Genomic DNA, 27,752 nt, shown 5'->3' on the forward strand with positions numbered 1-27,752 from the left:
TTTTTTTTACAACCTTAGAACACATGTATGCATGATAAAATCACTATGTAATTTTTTTGACAACCTTACAACATATATATGCATGATTAAATTACTATGAACTTTTATTGATAGCCTTAGAACATATATATGCATGATTAAATCACTATAAGTTTTTTTGACACCTTTAGAACACATATATGCATGATTGAATCACTATAAAATTTTTATGACAGCCTTAGAACACATTCTAGTTGATTTTTTTATCATTTAACCTTGCAGAAATCTAAAAAATGAGGTCTTCTGCCTTACAAGGATGTGTTTGTTGAAACACATAAACCTAAGAGTACGTATCAGAAAAGATGAGTGCAACAATGGTATGCATTTATTGTATTAATAAACATTATAATATACAAGTTACCATGAATTACATTATCATAAATATTATAATTCTTAATTATTAATTCATACTGTAAGCATTACTTTATAGGAGTGATACAAGCAATATATGGTAGAGCGATATGGCGAAGACTCAACTTAACATCCATCTTTTGATCATGCACCATGGGTGACTGCAACCGGTGAACCCAAAAAAAGTCTTATGTTTGGGTTTGGGAGTAATATGAACACCACACTAGTCATTGCCTTCTGCAGCCAGAGCTCTCAGAGTTCTCCTTCCAGCATCAACTCCCAGCATCTGTTTGACACTTCTATTCCTTGGGATGGTGTCCACCAACTATTTGATGACATAATGCGTAACTTTTTACATGAAGTCACTCTCAACCATGTCCATAATGAGTTGTGCAACTTTTTTCGGGACAGGAGAACTTCGACTGCCTTCAACATGAGTTTTGGTGCCCGTCAGGTACGTATAACATTTATTTCAATACATATCTAAAGTTTCATATCGTAAGATTTCAATACGTATATGCATGATTGAATACATATATGCATGATTGAAACATTATGAAATTTTATTGATAGCATTAGAACACATGTATGCATGATTGAATCACTATAAAGAAATTTTGACTGCCTTAGAACACATATATAAATGATTGAATCAGTATTGAATTTTGTTGACAACTTTAGAACACATATATGCATGATTAAATCACTATGAAATTTTTTGACAACCTTAGAACACATATAAGCATGATTTCATCACTATGAACTTTTTTTGACAACCTTAGAACACATATATGCATGATTGAATCACTATTTTTTTTTTTGACAGCATTAGAACATATATATGCATGATTAAATCACAATAAAAAATTTTTGATAACCTTAAAATACACATATGCATGATTGAATCACTATGAAATTTTTTTGACAAACTTAAACCACATTATGTATGAAAGAATCACAATAAATCTTATTTGACAACCTTAGAACATATATAAGTATGATTTAATCACTATAATTTTTTTTGACACCTTTAGAACACATATATGCATGATTTAATCACTAAACAATTTTTATGACAGCCTAAAAACACATATTCGCATGACTGAATCACTATGAATTTTTATTGATAACTTTAGAACATATATATGCATGATTGAATCACTAAGAAATTTTTTTAACAACCATAGACCACATATATGTATGATTGAATCACTATCAATTTTATTTCTCGACCTTAGAACACATCTATGCACGATTGAATCACTATAAATTTTTTGGACACCTTTAGAAAACATATATGCATGATTGAATCACTATACAATTTTTATGACAGCCTAAGAACACATATATGCATGATTGAATCACTATAGATTTTATTTGACTGCTTGAGAACACATATATGCATGATTGAATCACTATGAATGTTTTTGGACAACCTTAGAACACATATAAGAATGATTTCATCACTATAAATTTTTTTTGGCAACCTTAGAACACATATATGCATGATTAAATTACTATAAGATTTTTTTGACAGCATTAGAACATATATATGCACGATTGAATCACTATGATTTTTTTTTTACAACCCTAGAACACATATATGCATGATTGAATCAATATGTAATTTTTTTGACAACCTGACAAGACATGTATGCATGATCGAATCACTATGAACTTTTATTGACAGCCTTAGAACATATATATGCATGATTGAATCAATATAAATTTTTTTGACACCTTTAGAACATATATATGGATAATTGAATCACTATACAATTTTTATGACAGCCTTAGAACACATATATTCATGATTGAACCACTATGAATTTTATTTGATAACCTTAGAACACAAATATGCAAGATTGAATCATTATGAATTTTTTTTGACAATCTTTGACAACATATATGCATGATTGAATCACTACAATTTTTTTTTGACAACATTAGAACATATATATGCATGATTGAATCACTAAAAAAAAAATGATAACCTTAGAACACATATATTCATGATTGAATCACTATAAGTTTCTTTTAAAAACCTTAGACCACATATATGTATGATTGAGTCACTATAAATCTTATTTGACAACCTTAGAATACATATACGCATGATTGAATCACTATAAATTTTTTCGACACCTTCAGAATACATATATGCATGATTGAATCACTATACAATTTTTATGACAGCCTTAGAACACATATATGCATGATTGAATCATTATGATTTTTTTTACAACCTTAGAACACATATATGCAGGATTGAATCACTATAAAACTTTTTTGGCAACCTTAGACTACATATATGTATGATTGAAATACTATAAATTTTATTTGACAACCTTAGAACACATATATTCATGAATGAATCACTATAATTTTTTTTGACACCTTTAGAACACATATGTAAATTATTTAATTACTATACATTTTTTATGATAGCCTTAGAACACATATATGCATGATTGAATCACTATGCATTTTATTTGACTTCCTTATAACACATATATGCATGATTGAATCACTATGAAAGTTTTTTTACGACGTTAGAACACATATACGCATGATTTCATCACTATGAATTCTGTTTGACAACCTTAGAACACATATATGCATGATTGAATCAATAGAAATTTTTTTTATAGCATTAGAACATATATATGCATGATTGAATCACTCTGATTTTTTTTTACAACCTTAGAACATATGTATGAATAATTTAATCACTATGTAATTTTTTTGATAACCTTACAACACATATATGCATGATCAAATCACTATGAACTTTTATTGACAGCCTTAGATGACTGAATCATTATAAACATTTTTTACACCTTTAGAACATATATATGCATGATTAAATCACTATACAATTTTTATGACATCCTTAGAACACATATATGCGTTATTGAAACACTATAAATTTTTTTTGACAACCTTAGAACACATATATGCATGATTGAATCACTATAAATTTGTTTAGACAACGTTAGACCACATATATGTATGATTGAATCACTATAAATTTTGTGTGACAACCTTAGAACACATGTAGGCATGATTGAATCACTATACATTTTTTGACACATTTAGAACACATATATGCATGATTGAATCACTATACAATTTTTATGATAGCCTTAGAACACATATATGCATGATTGAATCACCATAGATTTGATTTGACTGCCTTATAACACATATATGCATGATTGAATCACTATGAAAGTTTTTTGACAACCTTAGAACATATATAAGCATGATTTCATCACTATGAAACTTTTTTGACAACTTTAGAACACATATATGCATGATTGAGTCACTATAAAGTTTTTTTTACAGCATTAGAACATATATATGCATGATTGAATTACTATGTTTTTTTTACAACCTTAAAATACATGTATGCATGATTGAATCACTATATAATTTTTTGGACAACCTTACAACACATATATGCATGATCAAATCACTATGAACTTTTATTGACAGCCTTAGAACACATATATGCATGATTGAATCACTATAAATTGTTTTGACACTAAATGCATGGTTGAATCACTATACAATTTTTATGACAGCCTTAGAACACATATATGCATAATTGAATGACTATAATTTTTTTTACAACCTTAGAACACATATATGCATGATTGTATCGCTATAACATTTTTTTGACAACATTAGAACATATATATACATGATTGAACCACTATAATATTTTTTTGACAAACTTACAACCCATATATGCACGATCGAATCACTATGGACTTTTATTGATAGCCTTAAAACACATATATGCATGATTGAATCAGTATAAATTTTTTTGACACTATATGCATGATTGAATCACTATATAATTTTTTTGACACTATATGCATGATTGAATCACTATACAATTTTTATGGCATTCTTAAAACACAAATATGCATGAATGAATCATTATGATTTTTTTTAACAATCTTAGAACACATATATTTATGATTGAATCACTATAACATTTTTTTGACAACATTAGAACATATATATGTATGATTGAATCTCTATGAAATTTTTTTAACAACCTTAGACCACATAACTGTATAATTGAATCACTATAAATCTAATTTGACAACCTTAGAACACATATATACATGATTGAATCACTATAAAAAAAATTTACTCCTTTAAAATATATATATATATGCATGATTGAATCACAATATAATTTTTATGACAGTCTTAAAACACATATATGCATGATTGAATCACTATAAATTTTTTTTGATAACCTTAGAACACATATATACAAGATTGAATCGTTATGATTTTTGTTTTACAATCTTAGACCATATATATGTATGATTGAATCACTAATAACTTTATTTGACAACCGTTGAACACATATATTCCTGATTGAATCACTATAAAAAAATTTCACACTTTTAGAACAGATATATGCATGATTCAATCACTATACTATTTTTATGACAACCTTAGAACACAAATATGCATGATTTAATCACTATGGATTTTATTTGACTGCCTTGTAACACATATACGCATGATTAAGTCACTATGAAAGTTTTTTGATAACCTTATAAACATGATTTCATAACTATGAATTTTTTTTTGACAATCTTAGAACACATATATGCATGATTGAATCACTATAAAATTTTTTTACAGCATTAGAACATATATACACATGATTGAATCACTAAGATTTTTTTTGACAACTTTAAAACACATGTATGCATGATTAAATCACTATGTAATTTTTTTGACAACCTTACAACAAATATATGTATTATCAAATCACTATGAACTTTTGTTGACAGCCTTAGAACACATATATGCATGATTGGATACCTATAATTTTTTTTGACACATCCAGAACACATATATGCATGACTGAATCACTATACAATTTTTATGATAGTCTTAGAATACATATATGCATGATTAAATCACTATGAATTTTTTTGACAATGTTAGAACACTTATATGCTTGATTGAATCACTACAAATTTTTTTTATTGCATTAGAACATATATATGCATGATTGAACCAATATAAATTTGTTTTTTGATAACCATAGAACACATATATGCATGATTGAATCACCATGAAATTTTTTTGACAACCTTAGACCACATATATGTATGATTGAATCACTATAAATCTTATTTGAAAACCTTAGAACACATATATGCATAATTGAATCACTATAAATTTTTTTGACACCTTTAGAACACATATATGCTTGATTGATTCACTATACAATTTTTATGACAGCCTTAAAATATATAAATGCATGATTGAATTACTATAATTTTTTTTTGACAATCATAGAACACATATATGCATGATTGAATCACTATAAAAAATTTTTGGCAACCTTAGACCACACACACACACACACACACACACATATATATATATGATTCAATCACTATAAATTTTATTTGACAACCTTAAAACACATATATTCATGATTGAATCACTATAATTTTTTTGATACCTTTAGAACACATATATGCATTATTGAATCACTATACAATTTTCATGACAACCTTAAAACACATATATGCAAGGTTAAATCACAATGGATTTTATTTGACAGCCTTATAACACATATATGCATGATTGAATCACTATGAAAGTTTTCTTGACAACCGTAGAACACATATCAGCATGCTTTCATCACTCTGAATTTTTTTGACAACCGCAAAACACATATATGCATGATTGAATCACTATAAATTTTTTTCACATCATTAAAACATACATATGCATGATTGAATGACAATGATTCTTTTTAGACAACCTTAGAAGACATATATGCATGATTGAATCACTATGTAATTTATTTGACAACCTTACAACACATATATGCATGATCGAATCACTGTAAACTTTTATTGACAACCTTAGAACATATATATGCATGATTCAATCACTAAATTTTTTTTTGACACCTTTAGAACACATATATGCCTGATTGAATCACTATAAAAATTTTATGACAGCCTTAGAACACATATATGCATGATTGAATCACTATCATTTTTTTTGGCAACCTTAGAACACATATATGCATGATTGAATCACTATGAAATTTTTTTGACAACCTTAGACCACATATATGTATGATTGAATCACTATAAATTTATTTGACAACCTTAGAACACATATATGCATGATTGAATTACTATAAAATTTTTTGAAACCTTTAGACTACATATATGCATGATTGAATCACTATACATTTTTTATGATAGCCTTAGAACACATATACGCTTGATTGAATCACTATGGATTTTATTTGACTGCCTTATAACACATATATGCATGATTAAATCACTATGAAAGTTTTTTGACAACCTTAAAACAATATATGCATGATTTCATCAATATGATTTTTTTTAACAACCTTAGAACACATATATGCATGATTTTGTCACTATAAATTTTTTTTTACAGCATTAGAACATATATATGCATGATTGAATCACTATGATTTTTTTTTACAACCTTAGAACACATGTATGCATGATTGAATCACTATGTAATTTTTTTGTCAGCCTTACAACACATATTTGCATGATCAAATCACTATGAACTTTTATTCACAGCCTTAGAACACATATATGCATGATTGAATCACCATAAACTTTTTTGACACCTTTAGAATACATATATGCATGATTTAATCACTATGCAATTTTTATGACATCCTTAGAACACATATATGCATGATAGAATCACTATGATTTTTTTTTTACAACCTTAGAACACATATATGCATGATGGAATCTCTAATTTTTTTTTTTGACGGTATTACAACATATATATGCATGATTGAATTACTATAAAAAAAAATTGATAACCTTAGAACACATATATGCATGATTGAATCACTATGAATTTTTTTTGACAACGTTAGACCACATATATGTATGATTGAATCACTATAAATCATATTTGACAACCTTAAAACACATATATGCATGATTGAATCACTATAATTTTTTTGACACCTTTAGAACACATATATGAATGATTGAATCACTATACAATTTTTATGACAACCTTAGAACACATATATGCATGATTGAATCACTATATGTTTTTTTTTACAACCTTAGAACAGATAAGTGCATGATTGAATCACTATGAAATGTTTTTTTACAACTTTAGACCACATATATATATGTTTGAATCACTATAAATTTTATTTGACAACCCTAAAACACATATATGCATGATTGAATTACTATAAATTTTTTTGACACCTTTAGAACACATATATACATGATTGAATCACTATATAATTTTTATGATAGCCTTAAAACACATATATGCATGATTGAATCACTATGGATTTTATTTGACTGCCTTATAACACATATATGCATGATTGAATCACTATGAATGCTTTTTGACAACCTTAGAACACATATAAGCATGATTTCATCACTATAAATTTTTTTTGGCAACCTTAGAACACATATATGCATGATTGAATCACTATAATTTTTTTTTACAGTATTAGAACATATATATGCATGATTAAATCGCTATAATTTTTTTTGACAACCTTAGAGGACATATATGCATGATTAAATCACTATGTAATTTTTTTTACAACCTTAGAACACATATATGCATGCTTGAATCACTATAAACTTTTATTGATAGCCTTGAAACATATATATGCATGATTGAATTACTATAATTTTTTTTTACACCCTTAGAACACATATATGCATGATTGAATCACTATACAATTTTTATGACAACCTTAGAACACATATATGCATGATTGAATCACTATGAATTTTTTTTGATAACCTTAGACCACTTATATGTATGATTGAATCACTATAAACTTTATTTGACAGTCTTAGAACACATATATGCGTAATTGAATCACTATAATTTTTTTTGACACCTTTATAACATCTATATGCATGATTGAATAACTATACAATTTTTATGATAGCCTTAGAACACATATAAGCATGATTGAATCACTGTGGATTTTATTTGACTGCCTTTTAACACATATATGCATGATTGAATCACTATGAAATTTTTTTGACAACCTTAGAACACATATAAGCATGATTTCATCACTATAAAATTTTTTTGACAACCTTGGATCATATATATGCATGATTGAATCACTATAATTTTTTTATAGCATTAGAATATATGTATGCATGATTGAATCATTATGATTTTTTTTTACAACCTTAGAACACATGTATTTATGATTGAATCACTATATAATTTTTTTGATAACCTTACAATACATATATGCATGATTGAATCACTATAAACTTTTATTGACATCTTTAGAACACATATATGCATGATTGAATCACTATGAAATTTATTTGACAGCCTTGAAAAACATATATGCATGCTTGAATCACTATGACTTTTTTTGACAACCTTAGAACACATATATGCATGATTTAATCACTATAGTTTTTTTTGTCAGCCTTATAAAAAATATATAAATGATTGAATTAGTATAATTTTTTTTTGACAGCCTTAAAACACATATATGCATGATTGAATCAATATAATTTTTTTTTACAACCTTAGAAAACATATATGCATGATTGAATCTCTATGAAATTTTTTTGACTACCTAATAACATATATATGCATGATTGAATCACTATGAAAGTTTTTTTACCTCCTTAAAACATATATACGCATGATTTCATCACCATGATTTTTTTTTGACAACCTCTGAATTCTGTTAATGTCCTTCACTTTATTGCTAGTCTACGTGTCATTCAGTCATGTTACTTTGATTGCCTTAGATTAGGTGCATTGCATATAATTTATGTCATTATATGTTGTTTATTAATACTAACATTTTGATTCTCTTGTAGGATGCTGGAGTTGATCAGCGTAGAGGAGCTGATGGAGGCATAAATGGAGGGGCAGATCGAGACAATGAAGAGGATGATGCTCTGAATCTTGACAAGGATTAGCTTCATGTGTTGAATTTGTTTCACATACTTGTTTCAAACAAAACTCTTTATATATGTTCACTTGTAACTAATTGAAACTTGGCAAGAATTGTACTGGGTTGTTAAATTTGTTTCACTTATAACTTGTGTTAAATTTGTTTCACCTACTTTGTATATGTATTTGTTATGTGTACTTTGTTTTTTATACACAGGTTATATAAATTGTATAACGAGAATTTTTTTCTTGATATTTATATTTCAAACAAAATTGTTTTATTTTTTTTTTGTGAGGGATTAGCGACATATATTATCCGTTGCTAATATTCATCGATGGATTTTTTTGTAGAAATTTAGTCACAAAATGGCTACCGTATTTGGCCATGAATAATATCCGTCGCCAATTTAGCGACGGATTAGGGATGGATATTTATCTATCTCAATAACTAAAACAACCCATGTTTTGCGACAGAATGTAATCCATCATAAAGCCGTCGCTAAATGGGCGACAAATATTAGAGATGGATACGTATTCATCGTTAAATTTTAGTGATGGATTAGCGATGGATATGTATCTATCACAATACCAAATCAGTGCTTATTTAGTGATAGATTAGCGACAGATCATGACATTCGCTAATCTATCATGAATTAACGATGGAAGTAGAGACAAATCAGTTCTGTCGCTAATTAGTGACCAAGAAATTGCGATGGATGCTATCCACTGCTAAGTTGTTGCCAATCCGTCGCTAAATAGTTCAGTGATGAATTTGTGATAGATTAGCGTCGGATAGCGTCTGTCGTTAATTCATAGAATTCTTGTAGTGATCGGTGATTTGGGGGGATTTTCTGTTCTTCGCATAGATGAAAAAAGAAGAAGTAGCCAAACCATATGTGAAAACAATTAACAGGAGGAGGTTGAGGTTTTGCAGGTGGTCAGCCATAATTCTAATTGTTGTTTCACATTGTTAGAGCCCAACCTAAGGTTGCACGGTGTACTCCAGTCTGACCAATTTTATATGGAATGGGGCCAATGTAAATGGGTCATGGGTAGAACGGTCTTTAGTTAGAGAGGATATTGTCAAGTCCAGCCTATAGAGAGCTAAGTAAGGAAAAAGTCTTAAGAAATAGTCTCCCTTGTAATAGAAAATCATCAACTATCATGAGAATTCATCTTATTGGGTCTTTAGTTAGAAAAGATATTGTTAAGTCCAGCCTATAGAGAGCTAGGTAAGGAAAAAGTTTTAAGAAATAGTCTCCCTTGTAATAGAAAATCATCAACTATCATGAGAATTCATCTTATTGGGTCTTTAGTTAGAGAGGATATTTTCTCGAATTGAGGCAAAACCCCATCCTTCCCACCTTCTCTTCTCTTCTAGCCCTTTTTATTTTGTTAGATCTAGCTAGGGTTCTAATGTGTTTTTTTCTTCACACAAAAAAAAATACATATACAGTGCAAAATGTAAGAAATGCTCACATAAGTAGGAGTCTTTTTTCTTTAGCCTGATCCAAGTGAGTCCAGATCAGCTGCAATCACACCTGATCTTTTCATGATCCAAGTTGGATTTGGATCAGTACTACCTAGTGTTTTGTTTTATTTATTTATTTTTAAACCTAAAGTAGAAATTCTGCTCTTTGTTCTATTCTCTACTTTTACTATGCAAGCGTAGTACAAGTATGGCTTAGTTCTTGTTAAGGGTGTGTTTGGTTGCCTATCAAAAAAAAAAGTAAAGGGTTTGTTTGGATATCTGAGGTGAGAATTTTTTATGGTATAAGTTTTAAAAAGTTAGAAGGATTCAAGCATTTTAATAATACTTAGAATATAGTAATTCTATCTTTTGAGAATTGTGGGACCAAATGTATTGACAATTTCCATGATAGGGCTACCAAACAGGGGGCAGCGACTCATGTAGGGCAGATCAGGTGCAATGTGATTGCACACTTTTAGTATGCTGTTGCACCTGATCACACACCATCTTTGGGAAGCACCTGATTACTCACCATCTACTGTTGGGCCCCACAGCTGACATGTATCCCAAAGATGGTGGGTGATCAGGTGCAGCAGCACACCAAGAGTGTGCAATCACAATGCACCTGATCCTCCCTTGCCACTCATGGCTTAGTTCATAACGAGCTTGGAAGAAATTGTGAAAAATATGCTCAGCAACTAAAACTTGAATAACTGGTCATATCATATTGTGCAAATAGTTGAAGGGTATGGCTTGCAATTTACAAATATAGAGTTCAAAACATGTTGCTTATAGCTTTAAAACACTATTTATTTTGTAAATGAGACAGTTTAGGTGATTTCACTACAAGAAAATAAAGGATTAGTGACAAATATTAGCGACAAAATTTTTTCGTCACTAATTATCGACGGATAATGAGAGAAACAAATCTATCGCTGAGAACCGTAATATTTACGAAAATATCGATGAAATAGCTTCCGTCGCACAATCTGTCGCAAATTAGCGATGGCTTAGCGATGAAATGTTTGGTCGTAATAACCGTGTATTTTAGCGGCGAATTTGGTGAGGGAAAGTGTGTCGTCGCTATCTCATGACAGATTTAGCGACGAAATAGTTTCGTCGCTACGTAGTTATATTAATTTACGACAACTTTGCGATGGATTTAGGCCGTCATGAAATCTGTCGCTAAATGTCATGTAAATCCCTAATCAGAGCCCTCTTTCTCTTTTCTGTTTCGCTGTTCCCGCAGGCCGCCCTCTCCCCCCTGCCGCCCCATATCTCGTCCGTCAGCGTCTCCCCAACCCCCACCGCCCGCTGTCAGTCGCTCCCCTGCCTGCCGCCCTGCCCGTTGCCCCCGGTCCGCCGCCCCCCGACCGGCGTCTCCCAGGTTTTTTCAGTAAAAGACATATTTTTTTTCTGATAAAAGGGGCGGATGCCCCTTTTAGTTTTTCCGGCAGGGGGTCAGCCCCCCTGCCTCATTAGTATTTTCTGGCATGGGGGCCCACCCCCTGTCGCGTGTTGTGTTTTCCGGCAGGGGGGCCGACCCCCTGCTGCGTGTTGTGTTTTTCGGCAGGGGGGCGACCCCCCTGCCGCGTTTTTTGTTTTTCGGCAGGGGGTCGCCCCCTTACCTCGTTAGTATTTTCCGGTAGGGCGGTCGACCCCTTGTCGCGTGTTGTGTTTTTCGGCAGGGGGCGACCTCCCTGCCGCATTTTTTGTTTTCCGGCATGGGTGCCCCCCTGTCGCATTTTTTTTGTTTTCCGGCAGGGGGGTGCCCCCCTTGCCTCGTTGTTTTATTCTAGTAGGGGGTCACCCCCCTGCCCCTTTTTTTTGCCGTTTATTTTTTTTTTCCGGCAGGGGGTCGCCCCTACCCATTTTTTTCTGGCATGTGGGGCGACCCCCTGCCTGTCTTTTTTTTTCCAACAGGGGGTCGCCCCCTGCCCCTTTTTTTCCGGTTGGGGGGCAACCCCCTGCCTCTTTTTTTTCGGGCAAGGGGTCGCCCCCGTGCCTCTTTTTTTTTCGACAGTGGGGCACCCCCTGCCTCGTTTGTTTTCTCCGCCAGGAGGTCGCCCCCTGCCTCATTTTTTATTCGGGTAGGGGGTCGCCCCCGTGATCCTCTGGTAGGGGGGAGGGGGGTGACCCTGCCTCTTTTTTTTTAAGGCAGGTGGTCGCCCCTCCGGCCTCTATTTTTTTTTTCGGCAGGGGGCGACGGGTCGTGGTTCAGGAACTCGACGTTCGTCGGATTCCTAAACCACGTCATCACCCTGTGCCTGCCGCTTCGGGAGACAATCACTGCCTCTGGAGTGTCTTCATTTTAACACATTGTGATTTCATTTTAACACAGTATCTCTTGCAGTTTTTTCAACGTATCCCGCTTGTGCTCCGCCACCCGTGGTAAGTAATTGACAAAAACAATGCAAATCGGGTAAATACCTGTGGTGAATAAGTGATGCAAGCGCTTCACATGTTATTTAATTTATTGGATGCAACACTTTACTGTTCACACACTCACTTAGTTGTTGATATCTAAGACTACTTTATTGGAGTTTGAAGATCATGCTGAGCATGATTTTAATGTACGAGAATAGAAGTGTTCTTATTTTTGGAGTACGAATTTCATGCTAGGTATGGTAGTAGTTAACGAGATATTGAAATGTGTTTGTTGCAGGTACATGTTTGCCATTTTTTTTATATTAATGATTTTCATGTATTGCAATATTTGATGTGATTATATCCATGCTTGCATGTAATTAATTTCAATTTAATTATGACTTCCATGTGAAATTGTATAATGATATTTGATGTGAATAATTTGAATTATTTGAATGTATTGAAATACTTGATGTGATTGATTTGAAACAATTTGAATGTATATTTTAACATTTTTTATTTGTTAGAATATGGTTCGTGGAGGTTACAGTGGTTGATCACCTAGTGATAGCCAGTCTCAGCCTTCATCTTCACGGGCTCCTTTGATAGGTATATCATTTAACTAATTGGATACTTGATTAGTTGAAATGTGCATTCTGAGAATTTCAAACATATTTTTTTACAGATGATGTTGCGCCTGTACATGACCCACCTACACCAGTTGATCATACAAGTCAGGAGCCAACACAGGATGTAGGGTCTTCTCAGTCTGACACAAGAAGACTCATTCGAATAGTGTATATCGATAATCGACCGTAAGTATTTCGTTTCCACTTATTGCATATCTTATAAATATTGTATATTGATATTTACTATGTACCAATTCATGTGCAATATGAGGTTTGAGCCACAAGAAGTAGTACGCGATATTAAGAATTCACTACTTCAATATCTACCAGCACCGGTCGCTCAATAGAAAGAGTATCCAAAAGGGGTGATAGAAAAATTGTGGTCATCATTCACGGTATATAGTTGTTTGTCATAGTTAATGTGTTTCATATTTAATTTTTTGTTATAGTCATGTCTACTAACTTTCTGAAAATATATATAGGTTTCGAATCGCTTTGCGAGTACGGTGTAGAAACATGATGCAAGGAAGGTATGGCAAAAGGTGGTTGTCAATCGATTTGCAGACATGCTGCATAATATGAAGACTGCAGCCAAAAAAGCATCTGGCGGAATAGATGATCTATTACAGTGAAAGGGCCATGACCCTATTACTATCAGAAGAGATTATTGGGAGAGAATGTGCGACAAGTGGGTGGGGGATGCATTTCGAAACCGCTCAGCGAAGGCTGCACAAAATCAAACGAAAATGCCCGAAGCCCATCTACACACAGGTGAATCTAGGACTTTTGGGAGACACCAGAAGAAAATGGTAACTCACCAATATAGATATTGTCAGTTTTATAAGTATTGTTGCAAACTTGTTAACTAAATCTTTTATCATTTCACTTTGCAGAAAGCAGAAAAATGAGGCATTGTGCCATACAAAGATGTGTTTGTTGAAACACATAAACGTAAGACCAGAGAAGAATTCGTATTAGAGAAGGCAAGAGTGACATCAATATGTATTTATTTTATTAATAAACATTGTAATAGACAAGTTACTATGAATTACGTTATCACAAATATTGTAATTCTTAATTATTAATTCATATTCTAATCATTACATTGTAGGAGTCATACGAGCAGCAAATGGTACAACGATACGGCGATGACTTCACTCAGCATCCGCCTTTTGATCCTGCAGCATGGGTGACTGCAACCGGTGAACCCAAAAAGGGTCATGTGTTCAGGTTTGGGAGTCACATGAACACCACACCAGTCGTTGCCTCCTGCAACTCGGGCCCACAGAGTTCTCCCGCTAGCATCAACTCTCAACGTCCAAATGACCCTGCTATGTCTTGGGATGGTGTCTGTCAACGTCTTGAGGACAAAATGCAGTACTTTTTAGATGAAGTCATTCTCAACATTGTTCATAATGAGTTGTGCAACTTTTTTTAGGACAGAGGAACTTCGTTTGCATTCAACATGAGCTTTGGTGCCCAACAGGTATATGATTTTTTTACTGCCTTAGAACACATATGAGCATGATAGAATCACATATGAAGTTTTTTTACTGCTTTATAACACATATGAGCATGATAGAATCATGTATAAAGTTATTTTACTGCCTTAGAAAACATATTAGCATGATAGAATCACATATATAGTTTTTTTACTGCCTTAGAGCACATATGAGCATGATAGAATCACATATAAAGTTTTTTTACTACTTTAGAGCACATATAAGCATGATAGAATCACATATATAATTTTTTTACTGCCTTAGAGCACATATGAGCATGATAGAATCACATATAAAGTTTTTTTACTACTTTATAACACATATGAGCATGATAGAATCTTGTATAAAGTTATTTTACTACCTTAGAACACATATTAGCATGATAGATTCACATATATAGTTTTTTTACTGCCTTAGAGCACATATGAGCATGATAGAATCACATATAAAGTTTTTTTACTACCTTATAACACATATAAGCATGATAGAATCACATATACAGTTTTTTTACAGCCTTAGAGCATATATGAGCATAGTAGAATCACATATGCAGTTTTTTTAGTGCCTTAGAGTACATATGAGCATGATAAAATCACATATACAGTTTTTTGCCTACCTTAGAACACATATGAGCATGGTAGAATCACATATACAGTTTTTTTACTGCCTTAGAACACATATGAGCATAGTAGAATCACATATACAGTTTTTTTACTGCCTTAGAGCACATATGAGCATAGTAGAATCACATATACAATTTTTTTACTGCCTTAGAGTATATATATATGACCATGATAAAATCACATATAAAGTTTTTTGCCTGCCTTAGAACACATATGAGCATGGTAGAATCACATATACAGTTTTTTGACTGCCTTAGAACATATATGAGCATGGTAGAATCACATATACAATTTTTTTACTGCCTTAGAACACATATGAGCATGATAGAATCACATATGAAGTTTTTTTACTGCTTTATAACACATATGAGCATGATAGAATCATGTATAAAGTTTTTTTATTGCCTTAGAACACATATGCACATGATAGAATCACATATAGAGTAGGCTATATTTCAGTATATTTTGTTTATCAATACTGACATTTCTTTTCTCGTGTAGGTTGCTGGTGATAATCAGCGTAGTGGAGTTGAAGGGACAGATCGAGACACTGAACAAGATGACTCACAAAATCTTGGCGATGATTAGATTTATGTGTTGAATTTGTTCTACCTTCTTTTTGTTTCAAAAATGTAAATGTGAAATTGTAAATAATTAGAACTTGCGAATTCTATGGTGGATCGATTAATTGTTTTAGTTTCCTTTTATATGTATTTTGATGTGTACTTTATTTTTTTTTTTCACAGGAAATATAAATTGTACAAGAAATATAAATTGTATCACGAGAAATTTTTCTCGATATTTAATTTTCAAATATTTTTTTTTAATTTTTTTTCTTTTTTGCAATGGATTAGTGACGGATATGCCTGTCGCTATTTAATATTACCGTCGTATGTAGCAACGGATTAGCGATGGCTATAAATCCGTCACCAAACTGAAGTCGTCGTTTAGTGACGACGGCCTTACAACGGATTTTGTCATTTGTTATTCCGTCGCAATTTAGTGACGAAACTAGCGACAGATACAGTCTGTCGCTACTTAGCGACGGAATGGGCGACGGATATATGCCGTCGCTTATTAGCGTCGAAAAATTTGCGATGGAAGCTATCCATCGCTAATTCGACACTAATTCGTCGCTAAGTTGTTTAGCGACGAATTCAGGTCGTCGCTATTCCGCTGGTTTGTTGTAGTGTTTAGTAAGTTTCTAGTCCAAATTTTATTATTTTTAATTTTAAAAAAAGTTTTTTTAAATAAACTAGGTTGTGCTCGGGCTCATTTAACTTGAGCTCGCTTAAACACCCTCTGATTGGTTCATTGGGCTCGTTTGCCAGCCATGCATACGAGTCAGATTTCTCACAAACAACAATTAATGAGAATTCATTTTCCTCATCAACTTTCACCTTATCCAAACGCACCTTTGGCCTCACTCAAATCCAAACTCACTGCACCAAAATTTGGATCCAAACCCGAATAATCCATGGTCAATCCATTCCAGGCGTAGTACAAGTGCCCCACTTTGGGCCCATTGACACGTGCTCTAAAAGGGCCTTGTGGAAACAAACCAAAGGCTCTTACAGAATTTTACTGCTTGGTCTTTGGACGTTGCGTGGTACCCGCACCAGTGCGCTTCACGTCGCCTTCCACCTGGGCCTACACCACGTGGCCTAAGCTTTGTCTCTCGTGATCAATATCGGCCCCAGCTTTGGCGAGGAAAACGTGACAATTGCTGTTTTGTTTTTTTGTCGCTAGTGGATGACCGATTACTAAATTTTGCCCTCCCTTATTTTTTCCTTTTATTTAATTGCCAATGTACAATTTAAATATAAAAAATAATAATATGTACGATGAAGGAGTGGGCCCCGGAGATGATTTCTTCATTCAGATGTTGGATCAGATGGGATCTCCTTCTTATCGCAAAACTACTTTTCATTGATTTATTTTTTATTTAATTTGTGCTAGTGGACAAAAACCACAAAGGATTAGCAAAACTTGGCTTATGTGCTAATTGATGTTTCCAACAAACTTTGTTTTTAATATTTTAAGACCACAAAATTTTATTACTTTTAAAACTAAAATATGTTTTATTTACCATTGTATGGGTGGATTAATTTTTTTTAACATGTGTTCAGCTGAACTCATTTAGACAAGTTAATGAATAATAAGAATATTTCTCTCATATATTTTATATCATAAAGGAATGACGGTTGAAATGTTTAGCTTGCAAGCAATAAGTTCATATTTCAAATCCTATTGTTTATAGCTTTAGAACAATGTATTTATTTTATAAATAGGCCAATTAAAGCTTCACTTAGTAGGGTCGAGTCTAGATTTTTTTTTTGTTCTTGTAAATGAGCTACATCAAGCTCGGCTCGCTTAACTCGGGCTTGCCATGAGCTTAAGCTTAGATTGGCTCGCCCTAAGACTAAGGAAGCTTGAATACCCTTGGTTCGGTTCATTTAGCTTGTTTTTCGACCTTACCTGAGGCTCCTCAGTGCAACATAATCACCCAACTATCTCATTTTATCCCTGATTGAGATGAAGTTGTTTAGACAAGTGCGTGTTAAAAGATTAAGGCTAAAATATGTTTTAATTACCATCGTAAGGGTAATAAACTCTGAGGTTATTGGCGTAAGCCAAGTAAAAGTGCTTGACGGGCATTTGAAGAATAAGAAAACTTTGGGGGGTATTTTAATTTAACTAAAAGTTTGAAGGTGAATTGAAAATCGCCTTCTTGTAATATTTATTTAGATTCAACAACCACTTGATAGGGGTGGATGGTCAAGGGGGATGTTGGATCGGCGATTCTGTACATTGCTCCCAATAAATCGGCGATTTATATGGTAGCATCTTAGGTGTCGCTTAGTGCTAAGAAAATGACCGATCTATCCTCTTTCCATTTCAAAAATGGCTGAAATATATTCGGTTGTTCTTTGGGTGTTTGGATTGTAGAAGACAAGTGCATGGGGCCCCACGGTTTCGCCCAAAGATGCTAAGAAAATGGCCCAACCCCATGTGAAAATGAGTGTTTTCTTCTACAAGTGAAACAAGGTGGGGTCATGGTTTTCTTATTAAACTTTTTTCTTCTCGTGTAAAATATCATACTTTCTCACATTTTCAGTTGGTGCCAAGGGACCGAAAAAAAAATATGGAAAAGTGAATCGTTTTGGCATGAAAGTGAATGCTTTCTCATGTAGCAGCAAGTTCAAATCAAACATGGGGATCTATTATCTCAAGTCAACTAAAAAGCAGATCCTCTTGTATGAGACTTTCATGGAATTTGAAATAACATCTCCTCATGTAACTTCAGTTTCCATGAAAGTTGTTATCAACTATAATTTGCTTTCTCACAACGGCGGGGTCACCCACATGGCCAGCAGGGTGGTTGTGAGGGTGCTGAGATGAAGGCGCCCGATCAAACCTCTCTGGTGCATGGGTGTGTCCGTAACTCTCAGAGGTGGGACACATAAGGCATGGTGGTCATAGGTGGGCCACCAACTTATTTGGATATGAAATCAAATCTAATTTAATAAGTTGGTTGGATCCAACTTAGTATAGTATAAAACAAACACCACAAAACTGAATCATATCTCAATTCATATGGATTGAAACAAATGGGAAAAAAACTAAAGCATAGGATTGGAAATAGGAGGATTTAGTCTCATATGTCATTTACTTACGTGTACGAAAATGGATTCCTTTTTCCGAATGTGTCCGAAGGGACCGTTTGTTTCACGCAGCAAAGCGTGAAACCAGTTTCATGAGAAACACATGAAACTCTAGCATTTCATGCAAAAACCACTCCACAAGAAGAGGGGTGATCCAGGTGAATGTAGGAGTAATCTACACCCAAATTGAGTCCACATCCACCAACTTCCAAGTTGAACAGACGAATAAGCTCATACATGCAATTCCCATGAGGGATAACTTTATGGGAATATTTGCAATGCTCTGTGATTTTTGAATTTTGTCAAGATTATGTAATTGTAAATCACCATCACAACACTTTCTCAAGGCTAGTGAAACATGAGAAAAGTGTACAAATTGTGATTGTGATTGCCATTATTTCTGCCTTGTATCTTGTGAAAGTTGGTCACAAGACAACAATCCAAGCTTCTACTTTCTCAATTGTGATTGTTCATCACCACCTATGACTAAAGCAAGCATTCCTAATACGTTCTAATATTAGAATTCGGTAATTTTTTAACCATTGAAAGGTTTATTTCAATAGCTATAGTTGGAAAATTGGTAGAGTTTGTTTGCCACTATTTTGACGCCCATCCTAGCTTGTTTAATGGGTCAAACAGGCTGGCTAAAGTTTTACATATTATGCATAACAAAAACTTGATTGAGATTTCTCTCTTTATCGAAGAAGAGTAAACAATCATCATGAGAAAATGGGGTCATCTTCCCACCAATCTAATGAAACAAACGGCCCTAAGAGGAAATCATGATTGCACGTTCATATGAAAATACGTGTTAGAAAACCGACGGTTCCACTTTTTGACTCATTGTTCCACCCCCATGAGGGAAAATGCTCATTTGTATATGAAAGGGGATCATTTTCTCACCATTTTGGATGAATCAAAAGCTTGGAATGTTGAAGAGCTTCCCCACTAGTGTTTTAAAGCATCTCCTTTATTCCCTTAAAGAGTTTCTAATTTGTTAAACTTCTAACTCTAACATAATTACTTTCTAATTAATGACTTTATTAAATATATTGTATTTAATATAAATCTAAATGCTTGCATCCCATCAATATGGATCTAAATCTTTATTATTAAAACTGGATCTTGAATTGGATTGAATCTCGCTCCCATGTGCATCAGTTTTACAAGTCCAGTTTTTGTAAGAACTTTCAGCCGACGTCAGTATGACTATATGAGGTTGGACTGTTTGGTGAGATGCACCCATTCTACAAAATGTCAGCATGAACAAAGTCAGATACATATCCAAACGTGCTCATGAATTGCAATTCCTGGACTTGCCACTGTAGAATTCATCTCATTTAAACAAGGACCTGTTTGTCGATTGCAGAAAACGTGAACAAGTTCGTGAATTCCGAGAACATCTGGCTGCAAATTCTTTAGTCATAGTTCTCATTGACCATAAGTGCTCCGCTCATCTGGCAGGGGTGACTTGTGAATGTCACCAAGCTGACGAGACATCACAAGTTCGAAACCTATGGGTGGCATCCCTTGCCGCAAGTTCGAAACTGAGTGTTCTTCTCGGTGGGTAGGAAGAACATCAAGGGTTTTACAAACCAGAGGTCAGCCAATGTGCATTGGGTGAAGAGGGAGGTTTTCCCTTGGACTATAAGAAAAAAAAAAACCCTTCTCCCATCATATTTACGTGTTATTTTCACCTCCAACCTACCAACAAAACGGTCTCTTTCAACAACACTTTCATGGCCCTACGTGGACCAAAGAGACAAATTAAAGGGGCTGCCCTTTATCTTTTTACGTGATATTCCAGCAAACCCTCGTGTCGTGTCCTTTTGCATACTATTTTTCATAAAAATTGATGCAAAAAAATGGTGTGTCTCACATCCTTTTAACCGTGTCCTTGTGACATGCTAAGACCTTTTATTTGGCAGCACATCCAAAACCTACTTGTATCTCAGCCTCACTCAGATTTTGGTGGATACCGAGTCAAGCTTCCACACCGACTTGAGTCGACCGTATTCTAATATATGTTTTCTTAAAGATACTTGAGAATCAAAATACTTAGCATTTATACCTATTCAATTTATTATTACCCAATTTTTTTTTGTAAAAGTATTTAATTAAAATGGTATTTTTGTAAAAAAACTGTACATGAAAACGAGTACCCCACATGTTTGGCAGTTCACCTTGTGTTGGGACGTTGCAAGTTCAAAACCTAATGGTACTTTGTATAACTAGTGGGGGGGTCTGTCTGCCTAACCCCAGCTTGTCTATAAAAAAAAAATATAAAAACATTAGAAACAAATTTAATGACAAATACTAACGAGCACTTTTTATGTCATTTTAAGATGAGTTTATAGCCTATGGTGTAACGCGGGAAAGTTCAAGCTATTGTTAGTTCATGTTAGTGCAGTTTATACCATAGTTGCGTTGGTACTCGATACATCTAGCATACTAGCACTACACATCGATACCAAACTCAGTGTCATTATCCAAATACATAGTCGGTGTCAACTTAAAAACTCTAGCTACCAATTCTTTTACAAGCTATCTCAATGTTTATTATAAAACTTGTAGGATGTTTCTGGAGATCATATCAATATACATTTTAAATAGAAACCTGTTTGAAACTTTTTCAGGCTAACCCAGCCCGTTTCTAGCAATTATGTTTATAAGCTTTCACCTTAATTGTGATCCAAACCCTCCGGGGAGGACTAAGCGGATAATGGCACGAGCTGTAATTATATGTTATTACGGGTGCAATTCGGGAATACGGGGGAATCTTCGCGGAGCCCTCTCCGGACCCAGGACGAAGCTCCACATGGGGAGCAAATGAAACCCAAACTCGCCCTACACATACCAAATGCATCGTAACCCACCAAAGCCCCACCACTCATCGCCCTCATCAAGAAACCCCGAATTTCTCACCTCCACTCTCCGCCGGACTCCGGTTTTCCGGCCACCAAAAACCACCTTTCTAAGCCTCGCCCACAACGTCTCTTACCAACCGTCCTAGATCACCCCGATTTCTGGTTTTCCGGCAGAATCTCCACCTTGGTAACGGAAAACCCAGATCCCCACCCCTCGAACTGCACCGGAATGTCTTCAACTCCTCGCCGGAGGTACTAAAACCCGAGAGAGAGAGAGAGAGAGAGAGAGAGAGAGAGAGAGAGAGGTTTGGGGTTTTCTTTGCGGAAACGTAGAGGTGCGAATCGGGAAGAGGGTGAATTTGGGGAGGGAAGCGTGGAAGGAGAAGCGAGGGCTGGTTCTCTATTGAATGACGGAGTACTGCGTGCAGTCGCCGCTGCCGTCGTTGTTCATGGCGTCGCAGCCGTTGTCCGCCGCTGTATCGACGTTGAACCCGTGGCTGGATGACTACAACACGATGCTGGAGGCGTTCATCGCGTCCGATTTCCCGGCGTACCCGCCGCCGCCGCCGCCCTCATCAGAGCCTCCCGTCTGGGCGGCGGCGGCGTCGTCCTCCTCCTTGGCGGTGACGGGCGAGGCCAGGCTGCCGTTCAACCAGGAGTCGCTGCAGCACCGGCTACAGTCGCTCATCGAGTCGTCGCGGGACCGGTGGACGTACGCGATCTTCTGGCAGCCGTCGATGGACCAGTCAGGGGTGTCCTTGCTGGTGTGGGGCGACGGGTACTACGGGGGCGAGGAGCCCAAGCGGCCCTCCCGGAACGCCTCCTCGGCCGAACAGTCCCACCGGAAGAAGTTCCTCCGCGACCTCAACTCGCTCATCTCCGTTGTTCCCCCGCCCGGCGACGAGGCCGGCGTCGTCGACGAGGAGGTCACCGACTCCGAGTGGTTCTACCTCGTCTCCATGACGCAGTCGTTCGGCAACGGCGACGGCCTCGCCGGGTACACGCTCTTTACCCGAGAGCCAGCGTGGCTTACCGGCGTTGACTGCCTCGCGGCGGCGTCCTGCGACCGCGTCCGGCAGGCGCACGCCCTCGGCATCCAGACCATGGTCTGCATCCCCGCCGGCAACGGCGTAGTGGAATTGGGGTCGACCGAGCTCGTGTTTGCGAACCTGGAGCTCGTGGAGAAGGTGAGGGAGACGTTCGCCGCCGAGGAATTCGATCCAGATGTCTGGTTCAGCGACCATCCATCGACCACGACGGCGCCGCTGCTGGTGGTCAGTGGGATCAAGGGGGACGGTGATGCCCAGAAGCAGGTTAACGAGAAGAACCCTAGCGGGAGCTCCCTGACGGAAATCGACATCTCTGGGGGAGAATTCCAGAGGCAATTGAGCTTCACAGAGTTAGGATTCCTGGGGGAGTCGTCGACAAACAACCCAAAATTCAGGCTTTTCGACCAGACGACAGCGAGCAAGGCCGTGTTCAAGCCCGAGAACGTCGAGATCCTGAGCTTCGATCAGAGGAGCAGCTGTATCACCACGGCAGATGCCGGCGGAGGTGGCCGGAACCTCAGCTTTGGCGGCTCGTTGGAGCCGAAGATGGCGGTGCCAGCAGCTGCAGTGGATGAGAAGAAGAAGTGGCCGGCCTCTGGGCTGTCAAGGAACGGTAATGTTGAAGACGGAATGCTGTCTTTCTCCTCTGCGATCGTCCTTCCGTCCGGGGTGAAGTCGGGGGGAGACTCGGACCAGTCAGACCTCGAGGCGTCGGTGCGGGAGGCAGAGAGCTGCCGGGAGGATCCCGAGAAGCGGCCGAGGAAGCGGGGCAGGAAGCCAGCCAACGGGCGGGAGGAGCCGCTGAATCATGTGGAGGCGGAGCGGCAGAGGCGGGAGAAGCTGAACCAGAGGTTCTATGCCCTGCGAGCCGTCGTCCCCAATGTGTCGAAGATGGACAAGGCATCACTTCTCGGTGATGCCGTCTCCTACATCAACGAGCTCCGCAGCAAGATGCAGGGGCTTGAGTTGGACCGGGACAATTTGCAGAGCAAGGTCGAGGCATTGAAGAAAGATTTGGCTGCCGGAGAATCCCTGATCTCCAGCTCAATCAGCCCAAACGCCGGCCGGAACCGGCCGGACAGCTCCGTAGACGGCTCTGATCTCAAGATGCCGAACCCCATCAAGTACCCTGGGGTCGAGATTGAGATCAAGATCATTGGGTGGGAGGCCATGATTCGAGTTCAGTGCAATCGCAAGAACCACCCTGCTGCCCGGTTGATGTGTGCGTTGAAGGAGCTTGACCTCGATGTGCATCACGCAAGCGTATCAGTGGTGAAGGACTTAATGATCCAGCAGGCAACGGTGAAGATGTCGGGCCAGATCTACACGCAGGAGCAGCTTAGCGCTGCCCTCTACGCGAAAATGGCATAGCATCAGATGGTTTGCAAAACTAGTTGAATTTTCGCAATGGCGACTATCATCTTAGATAAATTTATCTATGCCTGTTAAGACTAGTGTTGTACTATGAGATCACGCCCTTTGTTTTAGTGTTTGATGCTGTGAAGAGTGCCGGAAAATTTTAAGCCGAGCACCGCTGTAAAAATATATGAGGTAGTCTAGTTAGCTTCTGTAAAACATCCGAATTGATGAACTATAATGCAGTCCTAATTTAAAATTACATTGATTGTGCATGGAATTGAGATTTCCGTACAGACGTCGCAAGGTCTTGTATGGAATGATGAATGATGTGCCGTAACCTGACTGGTATGTGCTTACTTGAATTTGTTTTCTGTTGGTGCTCTGTTTTCTCCATGTTTAGTTCTTTTAGTTTCTTTGATTCTTTATTTGCCATAGCTCCTGTCAGATTTTGGGTAGGCCTGTGGTATCATTGCTTGTTTACTTGTTTCTTTGTGAACAAGAATTTTCTTCCGAGACAAAAAGCCAAGTGGCCGTGTTCTGTGAAAATGTGAATGAAATGGGACAACCTTGTTTCCCTCCTTTCAAAAGCCCTTCTTTTGTAGGACTTTTGGCGTCAATTCATGAGGGCTCCTTCTTGGCGAATGACCCTTTTAGAGTTGTTTTTACTCTTCACAGAGAGTGCTTCCGAATGTCTCAAAATTGTTTCAGTTCCTCGTTATAGTGATTTGCAATGAAATGTTTGAAAAGCTCGAATCCTTGCTATCTGGATAATCTGCTAACTGGAGTATTTGGTGGAACAGAATATGGAGGCTACGTGTTCTGATTTTGTATATGATGGATGGATGGATGGCCAGAGTTATGGCTTCTTGGTTCGTAGACTTTTTCTGTGTTTCCAGGGTATCAGTTCCTGTTTGCTTTCTTATATTTTATGCCAAGATCACATACTCGTGTTGCATCTCACTTTTCTCATTCTTATCACGTTTTTTATCTGCATTTCTTTTCGTATTTGTATTGATCTTTCCCTGAGGACGACTGGAGTTTTAGTTGACCACATGTCTCCTAGTTCTTGGACTATTATTTCTTCTTGTTTACTCATTGAAGAATCCTTGCTTAGCCGGATGCATTAGCTTTCTGCGTTGGCATCTCATGCTTTTGTGGGCCAGGTCAGGAAACTGGATGGAGCAGCCTGCCCCTAGCTTTTTCTTTTCAAGCTCTAGACCAAAACTTATTCTAATCATCCAGCTAAGCTCCAACTTTCTTTTGTTCAAGTGATATCGAGTTTAACTGCTTTCTTAGTTGCTGTGCCTTTACTCTTTGTAATGATTTCACCATTTCTTTTATGCCAACTTGGTGAATCAAACTCATGACTTGGCCCAGTCATCTTGCGTTGGTCCTTAACCGAGTGAAAAAATCAATATGATTCAGTAATAGACTAAACTTGTCCGAGTCTTAGGAATGACTCAGCTGAGTCTTGTCATTAAATCAGCCAAGTCAGTCGAGTCTGTCTTAAATGTTTTTCTTTTTTTTCTTTTTAAGTTATATTATTAATGATTTTAATATATATATCATAGTCACATGTATTGTTAAAGGTAATTTCTCAGCATTCTCAGAGAGATTTTCAAAAGTTGATTCTCGAGAAAATCTCGGGAGTTTAAAAAATATAAATAAGAACAAAAAAGCTAAGAAAATAAGTTTTGCATTATTTTTCTTTCAAAAATATAAAGAAACATGTTTTAAAGGTTTTAAAATATAAAATAAAAAAAATAGAAATGCGAACTTAAAAAAAAAATTCTCAAAAAATATTGTGATAGTATCGCAATATTATTGAGATATTTTGTTTCTGGTGATATTTTGAAAATATCACGATATATTCTCGATATTATTGCTACCTTGAAATAGCCGATAATATCATGATATTTTCAAAATATCGGCGATATCGGTGACAGTGATATATATAAAGAGGCATATCCTACTCCAAAAATTTGGTAATTAAAAAATCACGGCTTCAAGTGCTTTTTGTTTTATCTGAGCCGGTAGATGTGTTTACTACAGTTTAGTTAGTAAAAAATCATATATTAGTTTATGTATTTTTCATGCTCGTGTTTTTTAGAGAAAAAAAACAACAGCTGAGATCGCACTAAAAATTGATGATAAAATGTTCAAGATTTTTCATTAAAGCAATTTTATCCAAAGCATATTTTTGGTAAATAAGCAACAATTCTGTTTTGTATGAAGCTATGTCACATGGGTGCGGGTGCGGGTGCGGGTGCAGGGATTCGGCACTTCCAAAAAACCCGGGTGCGGGGGTGCGGCAGGGGCAAAAATGTATATATATATATATATATATATATATATATATATATATATATATATATATCATGTATAGTCTATATGTATGATAGCTGTTAAGGTCCATGACATTTATGCCCAACTTACTTTTTACCATTTTTTTATCTTATATGGTTGTCCCCAAAGATGAAAGTGATGAGTTGTGGAGCCTGATTCATTGTTTTTGCCCTTGCAGGAAGGGGGGTCTAGGGGCTCCCCCGGCGCGGGTCCCGCTGCGCGGTCAGCGGGCGGGGGTCCAGGGGGCAGAGCCCCTAAAGAATTTTTTTAAATTCTGCAGCCATTTCATAGGGCAATTTTTTTTTTTTTTAAAAATCCAAAAAAAAATTGGACAAAAATGACCCTGGGTGCGGTCAACGCAGCCAGGGTCGGGTTGACCGCACCCAGTGCCGCTCCCGCGTCGACGCGGGTGCGGCACCCTTCTAGCCAAATCCCTGTGACATAGGTATGAAGCAATCACCTGCTAGTGTGATTTTTTAATGTTCCTAACTAGTGACTTTACTTTTTG

General features: G+C 36.3%; 1 pseudogene across 1 annotated transcript; it reads left to right on the top strand.

The window, feature by feature from the left end:
- The first annotated feature begins 22,448 nt into the window (after positions 1-22,448).
- Positions 22,449-25,155, top strand: LOC149845283 (transcription factor MYC1 pseudogene; annotated as a pseudogene). The gene has a single exon (XR_016430183.1). The product of XR_016430183.1 is annotated as a transcription factor MYC1 pseudogene (transcript).
- Positions 25,156-27,752: the final 2,597 nt, after the last annotated feature.

This window comes from Nuphar pumila, chromosome 2 (assembly GCF_984573655.1).
Source record: "Nuphar pumila chromosome 2, dmNupPumi1.hap1.1, whole genome shotgun sequence".
In the NCBI taxonomy this organism is placed as follows: Eukaryota; Viridiplantae; Streptophyta; class Magnoliopsida; order Nymphaeales; family Nymphaeaceae; genus Nuphar; species Nuphar pumila.